Here is a 26,233-nt window from a genome sequence, read left to right on the forward strand (position 1 = left end):
CCAGGCAAGCACTCGCACAGCAGCCGTCCCCACCCCTCACGGTAATGCGCGCTTTGATTGGCTGTCTCTCCCGTCGCTCTGATGGGCTATAACCAATCAGAATGGTAGCACGCGTGTGCCTCGGCCTCGCGGGCCGGGCGGGGGCGGGGCGTAGCTCGTCACTGCCCGTTGGCGGGCGGGGCGCGAGGTGCCTGAGATGAGGGCTGAGGAAAGCTGAGGGCATGGCTGCCCCGCCGTCGCACGGCGGCCGGTGCTTGCAGTTAGCCGCACGTAGCCACCCTCTGCTCGCCTCACGCCAGGAGAGCCCCCAGGGAAGGCGCTTACCGACCCAAGGAGTAGTTAATTTTTCTCCTGGCCTGCCACGGGCTGATTTCCCGGTGAGGCTGTTGGCCCAAAGGAGCTGCGGTGCCTCAGGGTTGGCCATCACCGGCACATCGAGCGGTGGGTGAAGTCATGCCTCGTGCTTTGACAAGTGATGTCATTCCCTCTTGTTTGCTCCAGGTGACTCAGCAGGGGTATGTGACTGCTGCTAAATAAGAGCCTTTATCATGGGTCATAGTTTCAATGAACTGTAAGCACACAGCTGATGGCAGACTGGGTGGTGCTCTCACCTCGCGAGCAGCAGGGTTTTCAGTGGAGCTACCTGCACAGCAGAGAAACAACATAGGGGACTCAGGATTTCTTTTTGAGGTGTTTAATCTAAACAGACAATGAGTCACTCTGTATGTATTGGCGCTGTAGATCTTCACTGAGAGAAATGTGTTTCCTCTCAGACCAGGTCATAAAGTACCTGAAAATGTAGAGAGCAATTACTCTGAAACTGAAAGTGTGAGACATAGTTTTATCATAGCGACAAACTTTTTTTGCAGGCTAACATTCATGCATTTAAAATGCCAAAATTCCCAGTATAAATGGCTCCAGGCTTTCACAAGTTTGCAATCAGTCCAGGGTTCAGAACAGACTTCTTCAGAAAGTACAGAGAACATCAGAAACACAAGATGTGGTCTTTGTGGGGATTTTATTATCTGTATTTTTGTGGTGTTAAAGCTCAGGATTATATGGCCCCTTTAGAGGAAGTCACAGATGCAGAATGTAGGAAACTGTTTCTATAGCACTGACTAAAAGAAGGAAATTCTTGAAAACCTGGAAGTTCAGGGATCACTTCTTCAAAGTGATAGAAGATCAGAGGCTCAAAGATTTAGGTTAATAAAGTTTAAGGTCATAAGGGAGTGTTAAAATCCTCTTGTTTAGCTTGTGTAGCCCAGGTCACAGAATCAGACTGGTTCCTGTATTAAATTTGTCACTTTTGGCTGACACCATGAATTCCTGCAACAGGGATTACTAACAGTCACTGTTAAAAGTTAGGCATCTCATTTTTAGTTTCACTGTTTCGTTTAGCTTTTTGCCACTGATGATGTTACAGTTTTCCTGCTGTTTGAACAGATTCTTTACTACGAAAAGACTTCTTGCAGAATTCAAGATTGTTAATTTCTTTTTAAGACATTATACAATTCATACTTTTTAAATTTCTTTCCTGATCACTTGTGTGTATCTTTTCTCAGCATCTTCAAATGTTTCCAATATTCTTTTTTAATTATGAACACCAGAAATAAGCTTTACTATTGCCGAATATACAGTGGTATGTCACACTGCTATTTCTAACTGATATCCCTACCTAATTAAATCAGAGAAAGACCCATATTTGAATCATTCAAAACGGGTGTAAAGTTTAATTGGTTATCGACCATAACCCTGTATGGTTTTCTTAGGTTTATTACTTCCAACATGACAATCCTACCTCTTATATTCATTGGCCAATGATTATGACCTAGCATTTGACCACATTAAAAGGAAATTACAAATGAACTGAGGCTATTAAGCAAATCCAGGTCACACTGTAGTTAATTAATCTGTATCATGATTAGTTTCTGATTTCTCTGCTATCTGCAATGATAAATACTGAATGATTCTTGTTCATAATTAATGTAGCCCTTAAAGCAAAGATACAGTGAAGTTATTATCAGAACAGAACTACAAGATGAAAGGTACTAATGTGAATCTGATAAAATCTCAAAAGCTCTGGAAGTAGGAAACCTGCTATACAGGGTCACTGGTAAGAGACAAAATAATTCACATAGAGAAGAACCTCTTTGTGCTACAAAAAGATTTGTGTAGTTAAATCATTTTTTTCCTAAGAAAAATTGCCAACTGAGGAAGAAATGCCAGCTTTTGTTACGTGTTTTGTTTTCATAAGACTGCAAATACAGTAAATGTTTGTTTGTTTAACTGTCTGATGTGGTACTTGGCTGCTTAGAGCTATATGCAGAAAAAACACTGATCTTGATATATCCTCAACACGGATAAGGCTTTATCAGACCTGAGAGCCATATCTGAATAATTAAAGATTTCCTTGACATAGAAATCAAATTCAGCTTCCAAATACAGGGTATTATATTTCAGATAGACTGCCTCTGTTAAGAGGAGAAAATAATTTAACAAGTCATGTGTTTCTTTGATGCAGTCTTGCTGATAAAATATACCCTAGCCAATCAGATGAGAAGCCATGAGCTGGCTCTAGTTTAACAAGGCCACCCTCAAAATCCCACACTCATAGATGATATAATACAGCCTTCTGTGTTCAGCCTTACATTTGAAATACATTCCAAAATAATCTCCAAGCTTCTGCCCTCACCTCTTTCAAATTACTGCTGTAAATTAGTAATTGCACATGGAATTTGTCTGACAAGCATGCTGTAGACTGCATGGAAATGGTTGAGTTGCTCTCCATCAAGACTGAAAGGAGCTCTGAGTGACTTGTTGAGTTGTAGATTCCTATGGGATATGGACCAGGTGAAGAGTAGAGTCAGAACCCTGAATTTTAGGACAAACTTTCAGTTGTTTAAGGAATTAGTGAATGGGACCCACTGGGAAACTGCTCTCAAGAAGCTGAAAAGACTTGGCAGTTCTTTAAAGGACATTGTCCTTAGAGACAAGAGCTTTCAACTCCCATCTGTAAGAAATCAAGCAAGGAGGGCGGAAGACTGGCATGGGTCAGTAAGGACTTTCTGCTCCAACTAAAGTGTAAGAAAGAAATGCACAAGCAGTGGAATGAGGAAGAATATGGGACATATTCCCTGAGCAGGAAAGCTAAGGGCACAGTTGGAGCTGCCTTTGCCAAGGGATGCGAAGAATAATAAGAAGGGCTTCTACAGGCATGTTGGGCAAAAACTGAAAATTACAGAAAGAGTATACACACACACACACACAGAGATAAATAAGACAGGAGAACTGGTGAAAACCAACGTGGAGAAGGCTGAGGTACTCAACAATTTTTTTTTGCCTCCATTTTCAATCATAATCTCTCTTCCTACATCTCTCAAGCCCCTGAACCTCAAGGTAAAGTGTCGCAGCACTCTCCAAACTCTCGCTCTCTCGCTCTCTCGCTCTCCCATTTTAAGTGAAGATCGGGTTCAAGATCCCCTGTAGAACACACATAAGTCCATGGGAGCCAATGACATGCATCCCAGAGTCCTGAGGGAATGGGCCAATGTAGTTGCCAAGCCACTTTCCCATCATATTTGAAAAGTCATGGCAGTTAGGTGCCCCCAGTCACTGGAAAAAGGGAAACATCATGCCTATTTTTAAAAGGGAGGACCCTGGGAACTACCAACCAGTCAGCCTCACCTCTGTGCCTTGTAAAATGGAGCAGATCCTCCTGAATGACATGTTGAAACATATGGAAGACAGGAGGTAATTAGAGACAGCCATGATGGCTTTACCAAGGGCAAATTGTGCCTAATTGATCTGATGACCTTCTATGATGAAGTGGCTGCATCAGTGGACAAGGGAAGAACTACAGATGTCATCTACCTGGACTTCTGTAAGGCTTTGATATGGTCCCATACAGCATTCTTGCCTCTAAATTGGAGAGATTCGGGTTTGATGGATGGGCTGTTAGGCAGATAAAGAATTGGTTGGATGGTTGTATCTGAAGAGTTGCAGTCAATAGCTCGATGTCCAAATGGAAATCACTAACAAGCAGGGTCCCTCAAGGGTCCATAATGGAACCAGTATTATTCAATATATTCATCAATGACACAGGCAGTGGGATTGAGTGCATCCTCAGCAAATTTGTGAATGATAGACACCAAGCTGAGTGGTGCAGTTGATTCACTTGAGGGACAGAATGCCAGCTAGAGGGACCTTGACAGGTTTGAGGAGTGGGCCCATGTGAACTTCATGAAGTTCAGGAAGGCCAAGTGGAAGGTCTTGCACTTGAGTCAGGGCAATCCCCAGTATCAGTACAGACTGGGTAATGAATCAACTGAGAGCAGCCCTGAGGAGAAGGACTTGGGAATACTGGTGGATGAAAGACTGGACAAGAGCTGGCAATGTGCACTTGCAGCCCAGAAAGCCAACTGTATCCTGGGCTGCATGAAAAGCAATGTGGCCAGCAGGTCAAGGGAGGTGATTCTGCCCCTTTACTTCCATGAGACCCCACCTGGAGTACTGTGTTCACCTTAGGGAATCGCAGCACAAGAAAGATATGAACCTGTTAGAGTGGGTCCAGGGGAGAGCTATGGAAATGGTCAGAGGGGTGGAACAGCTCTGCTGTGAAGACAGGCTGGGAGAGTTGGGGTTGTTCAGCCTGGAGAAGAGAAGGCTCCAGGGAGACCTTATTGCAGCCTTTCAACACTTAAAAAGGGGCTATAAGAAAGACAGAGAGAATCTTTTTACCAAGGCCTGCAGTGGTAGGACAAGGGACAATGGTTTTAAACTGAAAGAGGGTAGATTTAGATTGAACATAAGAAAGAATTTATTTTACAATGAGGGTGGTGAGGCACTGGCACAAGTTGCCCAGAGAAGTTGTAGATGCCCCATCCCTGGAAGTGTTCAAGGTCAGGCTGGTCAGAGCTTTGAGCAACCTGATCTGGTGAAAGATGTCCCTGCCTATGGCAGGGAGGTTGGACTAGATGACCTTGAAAGGTTCCTTCCGACCCAAACTGTTCTATGATTCTATTTAGTGAAATGAATCCTATCCCATGGAGTGGTAAAGCCATTCAATATATCTTCATCATAGCATCTTCTCTCACATATATGTAATCTTTTATCTTTGGTACCCATAATACAGGACTGAGTCCTCAACCATTAATATGTTCCCCCCTGATGGATATGATAAAACCACCTGATAACAACAGCTCTGCAGTAAATCTAAGAAAGGAAATTGACCTCCAGAAACTCTAGGGCTGTATGCTGTAAAGTCTCTATGTGACTTAAGGAGTTTCAAAATACTATGATTATTAGGCATGTTCTTTTAGTACTGATTTATATTCATGCTTGTGCATCATTTCAAATAGTGCTGAGAACTAAATGTAGGCAAACTCAGGACTTTGTCCATGAACTCTTGCAGAGTTTCACCATGATGTGTTTAAGGACTACAGGAATTTCCTTTTGAAACTGAATGTAGACATCACTTGTATTCTGCAGGTTTATTGATACGTTGCTCAGTTCAATATCCTGTCTTTGGCTTACGTTTATGTGTGTTGCACGGTAGTGTCTTTAGGTGAGAACTGAAACTCAGGTCACTGCTTTATTCCAGTACCTGGCTCAGAGGAATGTATGTTGCCCAGAGAGATGGGTAGATGCTCCACCCCTGGAAACATTCAAGGTCAGGTTGGAGGGGGCTCTGAGCAACCGGACCTAGTTGAAGATGTCCCTCTTCATTGCAGGGGAGTTGAACTAGTTGACCTTTAAAGGTCTCTTCTAACCCAAACTACTCTATGATTCTATGATTCTGTGATTTCTGTGTCTATGCTAAGCAAGACTGCATAGATATGAAGTCTTTACTCAGTCTGGCAAGAACTGTGTGCTCTATCCAAAGGGAAGGCAGGAAGTACAGCATGATGTGTGCTGCTCTGACATGATTAGACAACTCTGTGCAGTCTAGAAGTCCATCCAAAAACACTGCATCTCAGGATTTTAAACCCTTTGTCTCTAACATCAGTTCTTATTAACAAGGTCATTCATAGGGGGAAGGATTCGTTTTGAACAAAACTCAGGGAGTCAGCTTGACGTATTCTCTCCAGCTTCAACATTTCTCATTTTATATTCCTTCTTCCAGAATAATGAAGCAGGAGAATTTGATGAATCTGCAGATAAAGATCTTTATTGGCAGATGTAACATTTCTTTCATTGCAGGAAAATACACTTTCTAAATTTACACTGATATTAGCAACCAAGCAATCACTTGGTAACTGATTATGCAAATTGAATCTTGATTTTCAAACTAGGCCCCTGCAGTCTTAAAATTCCTCTCTCAGTGTTTCAGACATTTATTCCCATTCTTAATAATGCTACAGAAACTTACTATGAGAATTCTTCGTTGTCACAGGTATCATCCGATTCAGTGCAATGACTTTGACCCCAGTATTGTTCTGTAAAAGGTCACCAGGTTCCGTGTAAATATATCAGAAGGAAAGAAGGGGCAGTCTAGGGATCTCTGTGTCTATTAACAGTTCCATTTGCATCTTCTTTCTTTTTTACTTGGCTTGTCTGGTTCGTGCTGCCACCGTTTATGGTATAACAGAACACAAATTTTCTGCAACATTAACTGTCATTTAGCATGCATCTCTTCAATAATACATAGATATGTTTCACTGACATGACAGAAAAATGCTAGCACGAGACCAGTTTTTCAACATATCGCCAGATTGTATTCTCCACAGCTTGTACCTGCCTGTGTGCTGGAGAACTCAGCTACTGTCTGCGATTTTCTCTGTTCTCAAGCTATGGAAAGTTAGCCCCAGTTCAAACTTATATAGGGAAATACACCCCTTAAAGATCAGATCCTTGGGATTTGTCCACCTATGTTGAAGAGCTTTGTCATATTTCTCTGCCACCTCTGAATAAGGCAGTGCAAGTACTAAAAACAAATAGCAGTGAAGTGAGGCATTTCAGCCTAGGAGGGCTCTTAAAGTACCTGAGCTAGTAGCTCTTCTCTGCACTACCGCATGCAGTATAGATATATCCTAGAACTGTCAATAGCAGTCTTTTTAAGATGAAAAATTATCAGATTAATTTAATATGTTGTTTGCAGAATATTCTTTGGATTATATTATGGCTGTAATTAGTTACGTGAATGTCTGCCATCCTTTTAAACATAAATACAGATCAAGCCACACTGTGAATGAGGGCAGGATATGGGAGGGAGAGAAGGGTGCCTCACACACAGCTGTGTTTTGTGACCTGATATTTGTGCCCCACCAGGGAGGGAGAGAGTGCTTATGAGGATAATAAAGATTCCTTAGCCCCACTTTCATCCCATAACATAATAGAAGCTTCTGCAAGGACTGTAGGATTACCATATGCAAGACTGGGATAAAGACATTGATAAACCGAAACAAGTTCAGCAGAGAGCTACCAAGATGGTTGGGGCTGAAGCACTTGCCCTGTGAGGAGGGCCTGAGGCCACAGGGCTGGAGAAGAGATGGCTTCAGGGGAACCAGCAGCATCCCAGTACCTACAGGGAGGTCATCAAGAAGACAGAGCCAGACTCTTTACCAAGGTGCACAGCCAGAGGTGGAGAAACAACAGTCATAAACTAAAACAGGGGAAGTGCAGACTGTATCTAAGGCAAATGGTTTTAATTCTGAGATTAGCTGAGCACTGGAGCAGAGGCCTAGAGATGTGCCATCTCCATCATCAGAGGTTTTCAAGAAGAGGCTGAATAAAGCTGTGAACAAACTGGTCTGATCTGACAGCTGACCCTGCTTTGAGCAGGAGGTTGGACTGGAGATCTCCTGGTGCCCCTTCTAACTTGGACGATTCTGTCATTCTCAGGGACTCTGTGTACAAATACAGCAAGAGGGTTAAAAAATTTTATATGAAGGAAAAAAAAGTTAGAATTCCAGTCAACCAAGTAAGGAAGATCCTTAGCCAGTTGTACAGTCAATAACCTTTCAATTTAACATGCATAATTTTTTTGTGATAGGATAACTGAGGCCCAAGGAAATAGCTTTGGATGTCAGTGCAACACTTATTCCTCATCATTTCTGTATTTCTGATAAGGAGGCTGGCTGTAGTTTTATTTCTCTGAGAAAAAAAAATCTGTTGAAAGTTCTGGGAGGGAGAAAAAAAAGCTGAGCTTTTTCACAGCCCCTGCATCTAGACAAGTATAGCACCACTAAGCTGCCAAGTCTTGGCAAAGAACCACACTAATGTGAGTGCTCTGAATATTAGAAACACTTTGCATTGTAGATATTATGAGATATTCCTGAGGCTACAGAAGAGCTTATTCCTAAATCTAATCACTCTAGGGTCATTTTTAGCGGTGTTTTATTTATGTGAGTTGCATAACATGTCCCTCAAACCTGACTTGCTTAACATGACATTTATTATACTTCCGGGTCTTTACCATCTGGCACATTCTCAGGCAGCCAAAGAGATTTTGCAGCTGTTTTTATAGTAGCATTAAGATTTCATAACATTTGTCCTTTTACTGCAGTCCTATAAAAGAAGTACAGATTCAGAATTACTGAAGTGGAGGGACAAGAGAGAGGAGAGGTCAATTAGTACAGAAAGACAGTCAGATACAGAAAATAAAATTTCAGGAAGAACAGTTTTTGTGTAATAGCTTTTTGTATACATCAGTGTAAGAAACTTTAAAATGCATAAGCATAGATATAATAATTCATAACCATGAACTGTTTTTTTTAATAAACTTGGGTTTGTCCCTGGAATTTGAAGAATCTCTTGAGATACTCCACTGTGTTCAGAAAACATCTATCAGCAGTTCATAGCTTGACAAAAGCACAATATAGTACGCTTCACTGGTAATTAATGTTACCTTAGTGAAACCCATATTAAAATCCAAACCCTTTCCCTCTTGATCTTTTTGTAGCTGCCCCTACATCACTCTCTTTATGAAAAACCAGCATATGTAAATAAAAATAACTTTGTTACATAAAACCTAGTCTTCTCTAAGCTTGTGAACTGTTTAAATATGATGTTTTTTCATTTTTAAATATTCACATTACTAGGTTGTTGAAGAAGATTAATCCAGGTTTGGATCTAACCAGAATACCAAACAGTTGTATTTTCCATGTAAAATAATTAGCTTCCAAGTGACCTCAGCTTATTCCCAGATAAAATTGCATCAAGAAGAACTGTAGCAAGGCAGCATACAGCAAGTAACCTTTATAACAGTCTAATGTAAACACAAAAATAGGAGAATCCATGGGCTTTAGCCAGTCTGGTTATGTACAGCATGAGACCATTCTAACTTGACAGCATTTCATGTTGATGCTTCTCTTTCTCTAGCAGGCAAGTCAACATCATGGAGCAAGAGCTCATTAACACCCTTTGTAAGCACAGAAGGAACAAGGTGCCTAGAAGCAGTGAGCATGGGTTTAGCAAGGGCAATCATCCCTTAACACCCTGTGTGCCTTTCCTTGATGACCGACTCGGTGGAGGAAAGCAGAGTAATGGATGTCATTTACCTTCTCACATGGCATGACACAGTCTCCCATCCTAGCTAAGCTGGGAAGATATGGACTAGATAGGTGAAGCACAAGGTGGTTGAAAACTGTCAGGACCATCAGTTTCAAAGTGTTGGGATGAACAGTTTGAAATCTAACAGCTGGTTATGAGTGGCATTCCTCAGTGTTTGATACTGGGGCTAATACTTAGCATCCTCATCATGAATGTGGACAATACAATGAGAGGCATCCTCAGCAAGTGTGTGCATTCCTATATACAGGGGAAGGCTGACGGGCAGAGCTGCCATAAGAGAAGGCTAAGGAGAGATCTAGAGATCTAATTGCCATCTACCTGAAGAGAAGTTATAAAGAAGAGCAACACAAACTCTTCTCAGAGGCACACAGTGGGAGGACAAGAGGCAACAGTTGAAAGTTGCAGCAAGAGATTTCCATTTGAATATGAGGAAGAAAGTTTTCGCCATGAGAATGATTAAGCACTTCAGCAGGTCCCCAGGGAGGCAGTGTAATCTCCTTCTTTAGAGATTTTTGAAACCTGGCTGCATGGCAGCCACATCTGACTTTGAAGTTATTGCTGCTTTGAGCAAAGAGTTGGACTAGAGACCACCAAAGGTCCCTTCTAAACATTTGCCTCTATAACTAATTAAGTCCATATAGTTTTATTTGCATCCAAGAGTCCTTAGAGATTTTGAAAGTGCAGCAGACAGAAATGAAAGTTCATCCATTTGCATAGCTAAACATATCATACTTTTAGGTGTACTTCTATATCAGTATAAAATGAGTATATTTAAATATTGCCTGACACGTCAACTATAGCAATTAGGCACATGTTGCTGTATCATGTATGACTGAAACTGGACAGAACGTAAATTCTGATAAATAATTAATTCCCTTTTATTGCTTAAAAATCCCTGATTTGCATGAAGACATTACGGGGCAACTTCTGCTGTGAGATCAGGCATGCTTTGCTGCCACAAGGCCAGGGAAGATTCTGCATAGCGGACTGTATAAAGAAAAATCGTAGTAGTATAAGCACTACCTGATAGTCTGTGCTTGCTTTCCGTGTTGCACTTCTGATGTTAAAACAAAGAACTGCCAAATTTGGGGTTGGAAAACTTAATTGACCGTGTGTCCCCACTGTCTTGTTTTCTATGGTTCTTTATTCATCCATAATAGCTATTCTAGTTTTCTGTAGGGTATCTAGTTAGTTGAAGAGCAGAGATATCTCATCTACAAAGCTGAATTATTCATCAAAGGTATTTTAAGAAACCATTTTTAGAGCAATTTAGGCTTGCTTTTCTGGCACAGCTGAATCTAATGCTGTCTTTCCTTATTTCAGTTTGTCTTTCTTTGCTGTTTGGAAAACTTTTCAGAGTTGATTTACCTCAAATCTTCAAATCTTCTAGTAGGAGAAACCCACCAAAATATAACGTTTCAACTTGGTGAAATAACATAACCTGACATATATGGAAATGACTGAAAATTATAAAAGTAGCTTCATATTCCACAAAGATTAACCTTATGTCCAATTTTTTTACTGTCAGAAAGCACAAACCGTTTATGACAACTCTGGCCTTCCTAGGTAAGGTGATCCTTCTGAAGGGTAGCTATTAATTTTCTGTGTTTGTAGAGCACACACAACAACAGGAGCCCAGTTTGGTCAGCTGCCAAATGCTGTTATAATGTTATAGGAGTGCTCATGGTGATTGTGGGGCAAAAAAAGGGTTTTATTTGATTAAGAGTTGAATGCAAAGGCAATTATTGTATTCTAGAGTGGAAAAAGAGTTTGTTGTGTGATTTGGGAAAGCTTCCTCTTACAGGAAGCAGTTACTCAGAAAACACTGCTCATAACTTTCTATAGTATTGTCACCAAAGCTGTTCACTTAGTGAAGGTAAATTAAGTAATATAAAAATATATAGAATTTTGAGAGATTGTATTAAGTACATTTGTATGAAAAACTAAAAATAGATATAGCCCAAGCTAGAGTTGGAAGCAAATTTATTAGTGCTTCCACAGACTACAGGTTTTATTTTTAAGTCCTGGCCAAAAGAGACAGACTTCTTTTGAGTTCTCACATTATGCAGACTGAAGGCTTAAACAACAATGTTTTCCTATTAGTTCTGTTCTCATCTACATGTTATGTATTGGCAAGTTCACTTGCTGCATCTTTTCTACAATTAAGCCTTCAGCCACAGTTTCTTCTTCAGGATCAAGCCCACACAACTCAGTATTGCATCGCAACCTTAGATCATAAATGCCTCAGGGTAGGAGGGTTTCTCCGAGTGTAGTACAGCAGGGCACTGATCCAAGGTGTGAGGATAACAGCACAACAACTACTTGCTTTCTGGTATTTCTTTGTTAAAGTTCCACCATTGTTTTAAAAGACAGCTGCTTTACATCTTTCAGCAGATTGCATTTTGGCCTTTTCACCAAATGTGGCTGGAAGTGACATTAATATAAATCGTGAAATATATTATTCTGCACTGTCCCACATTGCACCAAAAGAGGTAATTTTTCAAGCATGCTAGGTATGTGTAGTTTGGCACAACATGTGAGGCATTCCCTTTCAGGACTTTCTTCAGGCAGTGCAAGTTGCTCATAAGTCAAAAAGTTGATCACACACTGATAGAATCCATGTGTCTTTAATGGCAAGAATACATGCTTCTAGTAAAAGCTGGTTCAAAAAAATTTCTTGTGTCTTTCCTGTCTTTCCTTGGCTATAGTTACAAGAAAGCAACATTAGTGCAGTTCGTAAATGAATCTATGAACAGACTTTCCTGCTGAGTCTATTCTTTAATACATATTTCCCTGGGTTTTCTCCCAGATTTAACAAGATTTTTCACAAAAGCTTTCTTAGTGATTTGCTGCCAATATCTATGCAGCACCAGTAGAGAGCTGACTTGAACAGATACAATCACTTCTTCATAATGACATGCATGATTACCCCTGCAAATCATGTAATTATGATAAAGATTTCAAAGGAAAGAAGGTAATTTATTTACATACTGTCCAGAAACATTCAGTCTCTTGATGCAGAGCAAAATCTGAATCTCAATATGGAAGTATTTAGAGTTACTGCATAAAGACCAGAGTTAAACAGGAAGGAATCAAAGAGGCTATTAGTAAAGCAGTGCCGAAAAATGTACTACAGGGCACTGTGCTGCAGTATATATTTATAATATGTTATAAAGGCTGCATTTATTTCAAAATTAACATCTTTTAAAAGCAGCACATTTTGTTTTGGAGAAAGCAACCCTCAAACTGAGTTTCCAAGTGATCTGGACCTATCTAAATCTTGTGAAATAACAACCAAGCCTTCTGTTTTTCAGCTCAGCCAAAAAACAAACTTTAAACAAACCACACAAAAGCTTTGGCACTAAGCATAATCTGTAATTCAGCACTAATCCAGCTATTGAATCCCCCGTACAATATTTTTTTACTCTGATTTTTTTTCCTACCACCTAGATACCCCATGGGGGCTTGAAACACCACTGATGCTTGGTGCCTTACGGACCCATGGCATAGTCTTTTCTCAAAAGAGCTTACAGAACCATCAGCCAAGCAACATGGGCTTGTTTTGTCTTTATTCTCTGTGTACAGATGGTGTTCAGTTCTGCTAAGTTAAAATAAATGCTACAACTTAAATATAACATCTACATCCTCCAGACAAGTGATTGCATGAATATGCAGAATTTGCAGCCTTGTTTTTGTATTAATTCTAACTGCATCTCACTTACATCATCATGCAATGTTTTCTGCTTATTATCTTTCACTACCAGTCTCATTTCAGACAGCAAAGCCAGCTCCAGACACATGACAACTCTATGATAACAAAACATCCATGGCTACCTCTGTAGTCTATGTCAGAGCTCTGAAAGATGTGCTTACCCCTCCAGCTGCCAGCAAGGAAAAGGGAGAAGGAGTGTGAAATGAAGATTCAAAGGTTGCCAGCACGTAAGCAACAGCTATGGGCTCCTACATTCCCATTCTGTTCAAGGCACAAAAAGTATGCTCAGCTCTTCACAGCTTTCCCATGTGTTTTCTAGCCCAGGTCTTCTCCTTCACCTATTCATCCTGTTTTCTATGCCAGGAAATGCTTAGTCTCAGCCAGGCATCTGTCCTCACTCCTTAGGATGACAGAATTCAGATTGCCTGCAGAGACAGTAACCCTGAATTATCTGTACCTGAAAACCAGGGATTTATAGGTATTGTCTGGTTTCAGTGCTTAACATTTGTCAATGTTGCTTTCACCCTGTAGCTATAGTGCCACTCAAAAGCATCATGGAAATACCCAATTAATGATTTTTTCCTTTTGTCATTTTACAAGACATTTGCTGATTTGCAGCAAGGGAGTATGCAAGGTTTCTATGAAAGAAAAGGGTCAGGAAGGAGGCTGAGGTCATCAGTTTTTTCAGTTACAAGTGGTTTTCTCTACAGACCACATAACCCTTACCTTTGCCAATGGAGCTCAAAATGGTTCCTAAAGAAGTCATTACTACTTGTATTCCAGTGGTACCTAAAGCCACCAGGATCCAGGCTTTGCTAAATGCAGTATAAACTTGTAGTGTTTACCCTAGGGAATATTCATTCTCCATCTTTCCTCACCCTCATTGCATATTTTGCCCCAAGGCAGAATGGAAGCAGTCAGTGGTAGCTATAATGATGACTGCTGTCAGGTGAACACTTTCCACTGCAAATTGTGTGGATGCCAATACTGATTTCTCTTCAAACACACTACTGATTTCATGACATTCAGTCACCCTCAGTAATGGCTAAGTCTAAACTGCAAACTAGGCTGTAGTCTCCACTCTTGTAATCATCTGCCCAACAAGTTTTTCTTCCTTTTAATTAATCATGAAATTCCCATTCCTCAGCAATCTAATCTAATTTACATGTTACCCCTGCTTCAAGACTGGAGACACTGGTTCGAGGCTAGAGAGCTCCAGAGAACCCTTCCAACTTGAATTTTTCTTGATTCTACATTTTATAAAAGCATGCATATTGGGTGTTCATGTCCATGTGGTGACAGCCGGGGGGCTGCAGTGCTGATCTCTGAGTCAGAGCCAGCTCCAGCCAGCTCCAAAATGGACCCACTACAGGACACAGCTGAGACAATCAGCTACACTGTTGGAACCTCTGGGAAAACATAGTTGAAGGACCAAAAAGCTGTGCAGCAGCAGAGAGGAGCGAGAAGAAGGTGAGAGAAGCAATCCTGTAGACACCAAGGTCAGTGAAGAAAAAGGGAGAGGAGGTGCTCCGGGTGTCAGAGCAGAGATTCCCCAGCAGCCCCTGGGGAAGACCATGGTGACACATGATCTCCCTACAGCCCATGGAGGATCCTGTTGGAGCAGGTAGATGTGCGCCAAAGGAAGCTGCATCTCATGGAGAATCCACACCAGAGCAGGCTCCTGGCAGGAGCTGTGGCCCATGGAGATGAGCCCATTCAGCGTCAGGCTTTCTGGCAGGACCTGTGGCCCTTTGGGGACCCATGTTGGAACAGTCTGTTGCTGAAGGACTGTAGCCTGAGAAAAGGACCCACACTGGAGCAGTTCTTGAAGAGCTACAGCTGGTGGGAAGGGCATACCCTGGAAAAGGTCATGAAGGACTGTATCCTGTGGTAGGGACCCCACAATGGAGCAGGGGAAGAACATGAACAGGGAGCCGCAGAGATGAAGTGTTATGGACTGACTACAACCCCTATTCCCCATCCCCCTGTACTGGACGGGGAGAAGGGTTGTAGAGTTGGGAAGGAAGGAATGAAATTGAGCCTGGGAAATAGGGAGCAGAGGGGGAAAGGTGGTTTTAGTTTTAGTTTTGTTCTCACCGTACTGCTCTATTTTGAACTGGCAAGAAATTAAGTTAGTTTTCCCCAAGTCAAGTCTGTTTTGCCCGTGACAGTAACTAGTAAGTGATCTCCCTGTCTTTATCTTGACCTGTGAACTTTTTGATCTTATTCCTCCCCACCACCCTGTTTATGAGGGGGAGTGAGAGAGCAGCTGGGTAGAGGGTCTGGCAGCCAGCCAAGGTCAATCCCATGGCAGCAGGTACTGAACTTTGCAAGCAATTGCAGCCATGCCCTGATCACTTTAAGCACATGAACCACATTGTAGAACTCGTAGTGGAATTTATTCAAGTGCATAAAGGCATCAGGGTATGCCCTTTCATGGTTATACTAGATCACCTCTACCAAATGTCTTCAGCCTGTGCACAGCAGAGGTCAAAGTGTGCTGCACTCTGCCACTCACAGGATGAAACAGTAACACACGAAAGTACGTGACTCTCATGCTACAGCTGTAAACCTATACCTCTTTACGAAATCATAGAAATTATGCTAACAGATATCAAAGCAGGTATTTTTTGTAAACAGTTTTGAGGAAAATAAGAGTGAAAGAAAATCTTGCAGCAAGGCTTTCCTATTTATAGTTAGACAGGCTAAATCATTTACTATCACTCAAACCACTTAATGATTTCCTAATTTAATTAGGAAACAATAAAGTTTCAAATGTCAATGTAAGTTCTTTGCTTTCAGTGCTGATCTTTTGGGTGAATGAATACAAGCATGATACATAAATGTAACAAAGACTATTTCTCAACAGGTAAAGAAAAACAAGAAAACCCAGTAGTAAGGCAATACTATAAATGATGGCAGACCGGAGTTACTTAGCCCAAACTGGACTGATTGGTTTCACACACAAAGGTGAGGAACTGTCATTGTTATCTCCTTTCCCCCAGTGCAGCTATTTTCTTGGTAAGTTTTAATCCTCTGCTCTCACTAGTGTCCACTTTTTTCCAGGAGGAAAAAAAAATACTTCTGTTAGCACCGGGATGGAAGGAATAAGGAAAGTACAAGATTGGGAAAAGGCTGTTTACTAGTGAGTAGTGCGTAGAGTTTATTCTGCCTGTGTTGGTAAAACCTGCTGTGAATGTTTCAAAACTGTGCACTTGCAGATCAAACAAAAGCAAACCTCCAAAAACTTAGCAGCTGCAGGGCAGAGTTACAGGCTCAGATGATAACTAAGGAATTAGCAATGCCAAATGAAGTATGTCACTTCAGATTCACAACATCAAATCTGGTCACCCCTGCTTGCAATATATACCAGCACTAGCTGCACATAAAAAATAGGAAAAAGCAGGAGGTGAGCTGGTAAAAAAAGCTTAAATGGAAGCATCACTTCTCTTGGGGAAGAGAGGGGAAATGCAACCTTTTTAATGATGTATTCAATATGACAGATATGACAGCTGTTTGTGACACACCATTGATGTGCAAGATCCTACTGAAAGGAACCTGTCTTTGTAAGTGTGTGCAAACATCCTGGATGCAGCCCATGAAACTGTAAACAAAGGTGGAAAGGTTTACTTTTGACTAGTAGTGGTGTGAGCAAACATGGTATGAGAAAATAATTGTAGCGCTGTAACCAGAAGTTCCCTGTCTCCTAAGTCTACCCACAAGTAACCAACTGCAAAAGCTGGTGACAGTTAATGATATTCCACAAGCATTTGAATTTCTGAGTGTCAATGCCACCAATTTTATATCTTAGCAGACCAAAGCAAGTCTTTTCCCTCCAGCCTGTCATGCTTCAGGCTTGTAGATACTGCTTATACACAGCAGTGTATAAAAACAATGAGTTGGTTTTGAAAGTATACCTTTTGCTTGTAACAACTGTGGAGCAACTCAGACCAGGTTTCAACCTGACAGTTGGATGAAGACAATACTGAGAACAGAAGGAGCTTACAGTGGATTTCAGTTTAGGTACTTCGGTTGGTACTTAAAGACCAATGTGACAAACCTCAGCTTAATTGCTGTAATAAGAATACAGAAACATTAGAACAATAAATACATATAGGAAGCTGCAAATTTCTCAAGAAGTGTTTGTACATCTGCAGTTACACCTCCCAGTTACAAATGAGGAGAAAAAAATTTCACATTTGATGTCATCTGTGCATTCAGTACTTAGATTCTCATTGGAATTATTAAGAAGATGCTAGGTTATATAATGTGTTTTTTCACTTGTTTTTCACTGCTAACAAGAAGTTACTAAGACTAGCAAATGACTCTGCCTGAAAGATTAGTTTGAAAGCTTAGAAAGGTAATAGTTAAGATTACTTAAGTTAGAATAGTTAAAATAGTTAAAATAACAAGCTGGATTTCCTTTCCCTGCCAGCCTGTTCATGTTGAATAGTACCAGCAGCATTCTCCATATGATGCACAGTAATACTGTTATTTGGTTCCTTTAGTTTATAAATAAAGTACTTGTATCTGCACCTCTCTTCACCGTGACTCACCTCTGTAAGATCACATGAGAAAGATCAGTGCACCACTTTCTTCTCTAACAGGCAAACTGTGTTGGCTGCCATTGTGCCTTGACATTCAGGACCTGAGCTGCCTGCCTCTTTGTTTCACCTTCTGTGCAGAAAAAACAGGTACAATAGTTCCACAGGTTGTTTTTTTTTAGCAGCTTATTTTGTTTGCTCCATCTGTTCAAAGCAAACAAACACTGTGAACAGGGCAGGTAAGAGGCTAGGCTAGATGTACAGAGGTGGTTACCTGTTTTATTTTATGCAACTTCTGATCTTCAAATTCAATAAAGAAGGTCTTCTTTCAAGCTCTGTTCAAGCATTAACTCATAAAAATACCCATGAAGGAACAGGTAAGAAGCAACCATTTCACAAATAAGACAAAATATATCAGTTTGGGGGCAGTGGGGTGTGGGTGTTGGTGTTCTTAAGCTGGACAACTTGAGCTAAAACTCCTGTGAGTATGGCAACTGAGGTTTTTAACCTGGGTTAGTAGTAAATGAATACTTAAAAAGGAAACTTGAGGATATAACCAGTCCTCTCTATTAAAACCCCAGCTGACTTGTCTATGTATGAGGAGTGTACTTTCTGCTTGCATTCTTTCTTTGGAATGTAAGCACGTTCCAAATGGAGACAGGGAATTTCAGAAGTAGCTACTGATTTTGACTGGTTTTGTATGTTGAGTTTGAGGTAGCTTAAGAGAAATTTTGAGAAATGCTGTCTCTGACTGCAGTATAAACTGGAGGTATACAGCCATCACGGCTTCTTGGCAGCCAGAGACATCTCTGAGGAAGCTTGGGGGAAAACTACTTACCCCCTCTCTGAAAAACAGAAGTCGGATAAAATGCTGGTAAACTATGGACTTCCCTTCCCTACTACTGCTGATAAGAGAGGAGAAAAAGCTATACTTATTTGTTCCTTGCCAGCATGTGTACAGACTGAAGTCAAAGTCTTCATCAAAGGGCCTACTTGGAACAAACTGTTTCCTACAACTGAGATCGGGGTTTCCCCCACCACAAAGTACTCCTTTTATCTTCCTTTTTATGTGTAGTGTCTTCCAGCTGAGAAACCCCCAGCTCCTTTTGTCCACTGCCACTTAACTCTTGGTAGGCCTACTTCCAGATTCTCTGGAAAAGCTATTTGATTTTCACTGACACTCAACAATACTGTTTTAGATTTCACAGAGACTTAAATAATTCAGACTTGATAAAATACCCTAACATGTGTCCACAGCCACAGAGTGAGCTCATGTCTGAGCTAGCCTGAAACTAGAGCTTAGGACTTGTTAAATTAGTTCCCTATGATGTCTATGCAGATTATCTAACCCACCACCCCTCTTCATGAACAAGGAAATACTTCCAGTGTCATAAACTTCCTTTTTGGTATGGGGCAATCAGATTTAGAATTGTTTGAAAGAGGAAGAATGCTGTTCTTCTATGGGGCTCCAGATCTGAAGGTCATGAGGAGAAGGCAGGAGTTATTTCAACTGGTAATGACAGAAAATATTCATTCAAATACAATCAGCGTGTCAAGTGGCATTTTAAAAATCCTTTGAGGGCAAGATGGACACAGCTGCAGGCAACTGCTTTTGTCTAGGCAGGAACAGGGCACAGAGGGGTCACATTTGCTCAAGACTGAATCATCTTGCACAAATCACACTAGAAAGATTCTAAAGGCTTCTTGAAAAAGATTGGATTTGACAACCTCAAATTCAACTCTTACAAATGTGACAGAGGTAATCTCATGTTTAAGAAACAGTGGCAAACAAGTCTTTGCAGTAATTCAAAAGGATACAAAACCAGAGGATCTGTTTTTCAGGAAATATATTTTAGTTTCTGTTGCATGTCACAAATAACTGTAACTTCATACAGTCTTTTTCACAGTGGTCCTCCCAGTTGTCTTCACTGCAGACAGCAGACCAAGAATATTCAGGGTCAGCGGGCAGTGGGCTGTGTCAGGAATTTACTCTGAGGAGCTTTGTGAGATTAAAAGTTGGAGTCCTTTAAAAGTTATTTTCTGTTCCAAACAATACTTTCAAAATCAAATTTTATGGGGCACTGAGACATGCTTAAGAGAAATGTTGGGTTTAGATATGACGCTTCCTTCATTATAGTTACCTCACTTGTGCCGAGATGGGTTAACTGTTTTGACAGTAACATGCTAGCTAGAAGTCTTGCTGTGTATTTTAGTTCTTTTATGCCAACACATGGGTAAGTAGGTCTCTTGCCCCCAGTGAAATGTCTTTTACTTCCTGAAATGAATACACACACTAGTACTAAAGCCAGAGCAGCCACAACCAGTATTTTAGCCACTGCAAATGAAAATAAAACCCAATCTGATATGGCAGAGTCTGCAATTGCTAAAAAATCCCTTTGGCAATCTTCATCTTAATGACCTTCTCTGCTCATATCAGAAGGTTATGGCCTAGTGTCTTCCAATTTCTTTGCTTGTCATCTGTCTAAAGTCATGCTGCCTTTCTTTAAAATTATTCTAAGTATTTTCTCTGGAATGATTAATTTAACAATACTCTACTCTTCAATGGTATTTAAACACACTTAGACATGCTCATGAATTAACCTTCATAACCTCCATTACAAATTCATGGGTATCATACTTACTACACAAATTAGTTACTGTTAGATGTTCAAACAATCAATTTCATGCTTTCTCTCATGCTTTGGGCTTACAAAAATATTTACAGAGCTCTCTCATTAGCTTTCCTCAAATCCATCATTAAAATGTTTTTGCCACAATACGGAAGCCTTGGCAACAGCTTATACCCTGTGGTGGCTGTCTATCACGCTGATCAGTATTGCTTCACTGTTGCTTTAAATTCCCCTCTGTGACTGTATCCATCTGTTGTTTCTTGTCTCACACCTCAAAAGCAATTTGGGGCAGGATTACCTTTTCATTTCAGATTTTTATTGCTTCAGTCACAATAGGATCGTTTTCTGTGACTGCAGTTCCAACATCCAACATGCACAGTAGTGAACAAATGGAGAGACAGACAGGAAAAGGCAAAATGACTTGCCTAAAATATCCTGTGATGGCTAGGAGTCAGGGCACTATCCATCTTCCTGTGTTTGCATCCTTTTTCTCAAAGTTTTCATCTTTCTCATTGCAGAGGAAGTCCAAGAATTCTAGCAAGGATGAAAAATCAATTTGCAAAAGGAAGGAAGACTACGATGGGTAGTTATATGGAAAATGAAGAGTTACTCATCCAGTTTCCCAAGAGCTTCATAACGCTAGCAAACCTCATGTACAACATGTCATGGGTGCTTTTAACCACTAGGAGCCGTATTCAGACCATCTCCCGCCTATAACGGACCTGGCAAATTTTAGCATTTAGATCAAGGGAATAGTTAAGATCTTCAGTCACCCAGGGCTGCCAGATGCTGCAGTCACCTACACCTTATCCTTATGTCTGGGATTGCCAGGCTCTCATGATGCCTGGAAATGGTCGACATGTCCCAGCCTGAGCTGAGACTTAAGCTCCGTTACAACACCAACTCGGAAAGAGGTACCTACCTCTAGTTTAGATTTCCTTACTGTCCCAGTATGATCCCATCCCACCCAGCACAGCCAGCCAGTATTGACAGAGCTAGAGGGAGGGTTCTAGTGATACTTACACAAAAAAGTTCTGCAAAATTTGTAAAGGTTGTAAGCCTTACTGATCCCAGAAGTGTTTGTATCTATAACTCCTACTTCTCAGACAGTTACTTCAGCTAAAGGCCCCATTCTCATTAATGACCCATCTTGTTTTCACAAAGCTCTGGGCTCCAGAAAGGTCTGGAAAGGGGGCAATCATGGCTTGGCTAGTACTGTTAATTGTTATGGGTTATACACATTTTTTCCTTCAGTTTGCCTGAAAACCTGATGATGTTGGGTGTTTGATCGTTTGAAATGTTCATTCTTGCAAAGCTTGAAATGTCTCTTCTGGGAGATTTTGCACTTCAATGATATTCATCATTTCAAAGCTCAGATATCACAAATGCCTTTAGAAAAAGTATGCTAGGTCAGCTGCAGAAAGACTGGAATCTCTCTATCCATTGCCTATTTTGCCAAACAGTCTTCAAATATGAGGAGCTTAATGCAAAAAATCCAGATCTTTGCCACCTTTTTCAAACAAATTCTGTCCAGTCTAACCAGTTCATGCACACACAAATTTGCAGGACATTAACAAGCTTGTACAGAATTCAAAAGCTTAGAAAGTTATTTAGAAAGCAAACCTTTTGCTCGCTCTTCCAGTATTCAAGAACCCAACAAATCTGCATTTAAAAATGCATATAAAATTTTCTAGGTACTATGGCTGTGATTTATTATAGCAACTTCCACAGCCTCACTACATTGGCCACCTCCCTGGAAGCTGAAACACATCTTCTCATATTTGCTAGCCTACTACAGGTGTGAGCAAGGAGGATTAATTAGTTGATGCTTTGACAGGTATTTAACTTTGTGTGATGCAACAGAATTGCAGTGCTGTGTGGTTCTCATAGAAAGAACAAGTACTTAATAAACACCTAAATAATCTACAGATGAAATTTGGTCCCCTGAGGCTTAGAGTTCAACAGGTATAAGCCAAATGCTGCTTGATACAATAGCAGGTATGAGAAGACCCAGCACTGAAGGCATCTGTAATGAAGTATGTGGCATCACAATGACCGGTGTGTTACAGTTTGGACATAGGTATGAATCTTGTTTTACAAAAAAGCTGAAAGTCTATGCTGCTAGCTACGTGTCTGTCTTGTGTGCTAGTGGCTACTGAAATTGTCATGCCTTTACCCCGCTGCCTTTGGCACACTACAAGCCTTCATCTATTTTACTGAAGTGTAACATAAGCTACATAAAACAAGCTGGTTGTACCTGACTTAACAGTTCTTCATCTGCAAAGACTACAGAGCCAGAGCTTGAAAACTGTTGTGCTGGGCAACCAAACCATGAGAACCAAATAGGTGGGACCAGGCCACAACTGTGTGGCAGCAATGCAGCAGATGCACACCAGTCAAACTGGTGTCTACTGCATGCTCCTCGTGCATCTTCAGGGCTGGACCCCCTTACCCAGCCTGTCTTGTAACCCTGAGCAAACCATCCTACCTGCCTGCCAGACATTTCTCCTCTGTAAAATGAGAAGGCTTCCCTCATCCATGGGGATAACTTCCTAACATATGCAAAGTGCTTCGAGACATTCTGATTAAAGGGGTAAATTTGGATGTTTTATTTAGTAATACATGAATTATTTCAAAGACTGCATTTCTAGCATGTGATGTTGATACACTGTCAACTTTTTCTAAAAGGAAGCAATGTTGTAACTGTGGAGTAGGTTATTTTAAACTACCTATGCAGAGATGTCTTTCTAGCAACCTGCAAAACTTGCACAGTAGTTTTTGACCACCAGTGAATCCTGGCTTCCTGGAAACTTGTACCCTGATTGACTGCCTTCCATATCTAAAGAAGCAAAATCACCAAGTGAATCTTTTCCCACAATAGCAGCACCTACAAGGTGTCCCTACACCTGGATTCTCTAATGGTGCATGAGTTTCCAGCCTTTACTTCACTTAAGTATGCTTACAGGTACTTTAATTTCTACCCATCTGCCTACTTTCACAAAGGTGGCATGAACTTCTGTTCAGCATTTTGCCCTTCCGACATATTTGAATTAAAACAGATTGAAGGTCTCTTTCCAGGCAGCACAGGACATCCAAATGTAGCCTTTTCCTCTGGAATCCAGCACTGACTGGATTTTTTGCTCAGCTTGCATATATTGTTGCTGTACTCAGGAAGCACCTAGGTCTTTATCTGATCTCCGTGGCAAAAAACAAGGATAGGTAAATTTGCAAAATCTGCTTTTTATGTCCCTGCTTAGACAAAATAAAATATATTGAGAGAAGGGCTGACAACTTTCTGGAAGCAGCAAGAAACCTTCTCTGGCTACGTTCCCGACATAAAAACATCAATTGTTGAGATGCTAATTATGTTGTACACATCTGTTACTTTTTGTGCTTTTCACAAGTTAAGAGTCGCTGCCACAGATCCAGCTTTCATGGAACTAGCCTCCCTACTCTGCAGGGTTAATGTTTGCAAACAAATGCACATTCATTTGTTTATGCTTAGCTGCATGGATGATACACACAGTTATGTGCAAACACCGCCTCATTTTGTAGGTAGCAAGTCACATGCCTAACATTAAAGTGTAAGTCATGTGCAAACTCATCTCTGACCCTTGTTCAGATCCCTGCTTACCCTCCTGTATATGAATATACAACATTAGATGGCACTGAATACCTAAATTGAAGCGCTCTTAAGTTTTATTGAAGTAACAGACTGCAGCTCCTTTTGGTCTTTGCCAGCACACAGGTGGGAAGAGCCATCTTGGTCCCAAATTACATGCAGAAGGCAGCACGCTTAAGCAACTTATTATATTACTACAGTATCTTAAATGACTTCTAACAACAGTTCAGAGACCTCCTACCCAGGCTTGGCAGAGCCTGGCCTCCACGGCCTAGTAGTTGTGGGTAGCAGGTGGCCTGAATTGCTCTCATGACGTCAGTATGCCATGTTATTCCATCTGTCACAGGCACCATAAGGTATGTCCACCCTGTATATTAAGCCTGCCATGCAGAGTGAGCTGCCCAGCTGAGGCTGGTGTCTGCTTGTGAGCACTTTCAGCCCTCTCGTTTCTGTCTCCTTGATCACTGAGCAGAGCTGAGCACAGGGATCAGCTGAACCAGAGGAAGGAGCAGCTGAACAGAAATTGGGAGGAGCTTAGTGCCATCCTAGCCCACCCTGTGAAGTTCTAACCCTGGGGTCTCCTAACCCTTGGCTAAAGGGCACTGTAGCCCAGAGGTTTTACAGTGTGATCAGCAAGCCCAGGTTTGATACATCATGTGAACACAGCCATAGTAAGCAGATGGGTGAAGTAATATTATTAGGGTCTATTATATTATAATAAAATTGTAATTAAATATATGTAATTATATATATTTAGACCCATTTCAGGATATAGCCTAAAGAAAAAAAGTTGGGTGTGATTCAGTGTGTTTTCCAAACTGTACATAAAATTACCAGCACTCTGGGATTCAGAGAGGGGAAGGCCACTGCATGCTCCACTGATAAAACTGCTTGCTGGGATCTGGCTTTGAAATTTTTTGTGCTTGATAGTCAAAATGCTGTTTGTGCACAGCCCAAATAGTACAAGGGACCAGCACAGCAAACAGCACTTCACCTGGGAAGAATTGCCTGCAGGCTCCCATGGGAGCAGAGATTGCTTCTTCCCATCACTCAGCAGAGCATGAGGATATCCAAGTGCCATCACCTCACTTGACAGGCTTTGAGATGTGGTTTCAGTGGGTAGCTGCTAATTTAAATGTTCTGGCTAGAGGTTGTAGCACTTCAGATACGCTTTTTAACTTCAAAAAAGGCACACCTGACAGTGCAAATTAGTCACAGCTAAGGAAAACCTAAGAAAATGCATTAAAATTAGAGCAAAGACGTGGCTCTCAGGAGAGACTGATGTTTTCATTAGCTGCAAAATACAGATAAGATTTTGTGACTGCTTCCTATTTACATTTTGAGAGCCAGAGTTGCTGGATATTCCCTTCAAACAGGAGCTCTTGAGTGCTTCACACCTCAGCTGTTTTCCATGATTTCTGCACTAATCACTTCTGGAAAATTCAGTTCAAGCCCCTGTCTTACCTCTAATGTAGGGAAGCTTCAAAAATCTGAGGTATATTCTTTTTGCATCCGTCTATATTTGTATCACTACAAACATTTTCCTGCTGTGTGGGTCTGCAGTAAAGTTCTTACTGTGAAATTCTTGCCTTCTGAGGTACAATAGAGAAGGAAATCCGAAGGGAAATGTCCCTTTTGTAGGTTTTGGGGAGGCTTGTGAGCCAAAGCACAGCCAAACCAAAATGCAGATGAGGTCAAAAGGACATACACAAGTGCCAGACGGTTCAGCCTCTCACCGCTCATGCTGCACACCACAGCTGGAGCAGGATATTTTGCCAGGAAGTCACCTCCTAACCCCTGGTGGGATTTCCCCTAGTATGCAGATCGCTCTGGTGTGATGCAGAAGTCCCACTGCTTCCTAAGCAGTTCCCCCTCCTCCTGTACCATCAACTTTGATGCTGAGGCTGCTCTGGGGTTTTGCGGGGATCTAGTCACAGCAAAGGGTTCTGGGAGGCTATATCAGCCTTGTCCAGGCAGCAGTATCTGTGGGATGAGCAAGGATCTGGCTATAATAAGATCGTATGGCCTCTGGTTTACGGTCCAGCTCTAGTACTCTGCCAAGGAAGGATTTCACTGGGTTATGTTCAGGACCAGCAATTAAACTTTTTCCAGATGTTGCCCAGAGAGGGCCTCTGAAGGAGGAAAGGAGGTAGTGGATTTGTGGTTTGGTCGGGTTTTTTTATAAAAGGTAGAGGTTTGTTTTCTGACAGCTGGA

The 26,233-nt window shown here is 41.3% G+C and overlaps 1 long non-coding RNA gene across 1 annotated transcript; it reads left to right on the forward strand.

Moving 5' to 3' along the window:
- The first annotated feature begins 228 nt into the window (after positions 1-228).
- On the forward strand, positions 229-25,855 carry LOC130146650 (uncharacterized). The gene is made up of 5 exons (XR_008820970.1): positions 229-441; positions 16,092-16,192; positions 16,272-16,367; positions 17,830-17,916; positions 20,915-25,855. It is a non-coding gene; the product is annotated as an uncharacterized LOC130146650 (long non-coding RNA).
- Positions 25,856-26,233: the final 378 nt, after the last annotated feature.

This window comes from Falco biarmicus, chromosome 3 (genome assembly GCF_023638135.1).
Source record: "Falco biarmicus isolate bFalBia1 chromosome 3, bFalBia1.pri, whole genome shotgun sequence".
Classification (NCBI taxonomy): domain Eukaryota; kingdom Metazoa; phylum Chordata; class Aves; order Falconiformes; family Falconidae; genus Falco; species Falco biarmicus.